Genomic DNA, 1,865 nt, shown 5'->3' on the forward strand with positions numbered 1-1,865 from the left:
TCTCCCCCCCCGCTTCCCCCCGCAGTGCGTCCCCCGGCGAACCCGCTCCGCTCAAAGGTGCGGAAGGGCGCGGGGACCGCATGGGAAGCAGAGGGGGCACGGGGAGCCGCGGCGAGGCGGCAACTCGTTGCGGACGGCTGGCCCCGACGTGACACACCGCAGCCGCACGGCGTCCCGGGGGCAGCGGCGCGGGGTGGGAACCCGCACCCCAAAGGACAAGGGCGAGGTCCCTCTATGCGGAGGGGGCTGCGGCCTTCGGCTCCGCTTTCGACGGCTTGGGGCCATGCTGAGCCGAGGAGCTCCTGTGTTCTCGCTGTCAAAAACCGGGGGACTTCCCTGGGTGTCGCCGTTGTCACACCCGAAGCGTACGGCCCCCGCTGGGCACCGCGGAGAAGCAGGTCCCGGCCCGACCCCCGCACTTCCTAAGAAGTTTTTCGACGGCAGGAGCCCCCTCCCGCCTGCAGCACCTCCCGAGCAGCCTCCGCGCTCCGCCCCGACGGCCCCGCCACCGGGGCCTCCACTGGTCGGGCAAGAAACCGCGGCGGGGCTGTGGGCTGCCAGGCGCGCGGTTTGCCCCGGGACTTTACGAGCCCGTTTTGTGCCCAGAGGCGGTTAAGCCGGGGGAGGTGCAGGGCCGCCCATGTCCGCTGGGCGGCGGCAGCGGCCGCCCCCGTGATCCCCGACGGGAGCCCGGTGCGGCCGGGGCCGAAGGCAGCGCGGGGGCGGGCGGCCCGGTGCTAGCGGGGGACGTGCACGGCGAGGTGCGAGCGTGTCTGGGCGGTCGGATCGGGGCACTTGAACGAATAAAGAAAGGAAAAGAGGATAGAAAAAAAAAGGGAATACTGGAGAGTGAAATGAAAGGTCAGAAGAAAGGGGGGAAAATAACCAAATCTGCAAATGCACAAGCAAGCTCCTGCAGCAGAAAAGCAGCCCGCAGCGGCAGTATTTATTCTGCTGTCTTGGTTTGCAATTTACCAAAAGTATGTCCTAATTATTCCTAGGAGAATGCGGGATCCGAGGTAATATGTTACACTAACATAATCCTTTAACTCACAATGCACTTTCGCGTCCCGGAATCAGGATTTAGGGCTTAGAGCCATGTTCCCGAAGAGTGAACACCTTTCATTTCCCTCCTCTTATTTTTTTAATCCTCGACTCCATTGTGCAGACATATTCTAGGGGAAAGCGGCGGCGAGGCCGGCTCCGGGCAGCCTCTCCGCTCCCGGGCCGGGCACCCGCAGCCCAGGCGTCCCCGGCAGCCCCGGCTTTCCCTGCACCTCCCGGGGGCACGGCGGAGGCCCTGGCCTCCCGGGGGCCGGGGAGCTCAGTACGGGGGCATTACGGCTCCTGCCGCTTTCCACCGGCCCATAAAAGGGCGCCCGCAGCGGGGCAAGGAGGGGCAGCGGGACTCGCTCTGCACTTGTTGGGGCCTGGGGCGGGTGCGGGACCCCCCCTTCCCCTCTCTTCCCACACGTCTGGCTGCGGGCATAAACCACGAAGAGGCCCCCCCCTCTCCCAGCCCCTCACCGCCAATAGATCAGCAATAACGGAATCAAAGCGATGAGCGAAGGTGCCAGTCAGAAGGGTCGGACGGGGCCCTACCCGTTAATTAGCAGACAGCTAATTAGAGCAGCACTCGGAGCGCTAATCAATGGCCGGCTGGGGGCGGCGAGTGGCAGGGACGGGGTATCATGTGCCGGGCGGGGGGCGGCACGGACCTGCCCCGGGATTCGGCCGCGGCGAGCCGAGGAAGCGGCTGCAGCGGTGCCCCGAGGGCCGGCCCCGGCCCCTCAACGGCGGGTGGGCAGCCCCTGCTCTGCCCGGCCGGGGAGGGCGCCGAGGAGCGGGGCGCTGCCCCTCTGCCT

This window comes from Anser cygnoides, chromosome 8 (assembly GCF_040182565.1).
Source record: "Anser cygnoides isolate HZ-2024a breed goose chromosome 8, Taihu_goose_T2T_genome, whole genome shotgun sequence".
In the NCBI taxonomy this organism is placed as follows: domain Eukaryota; kingdom Metazoa; phylum Chordata; class Aves; order Anseriformes; family Anatidae; genus Anser; species Anser cygnoides.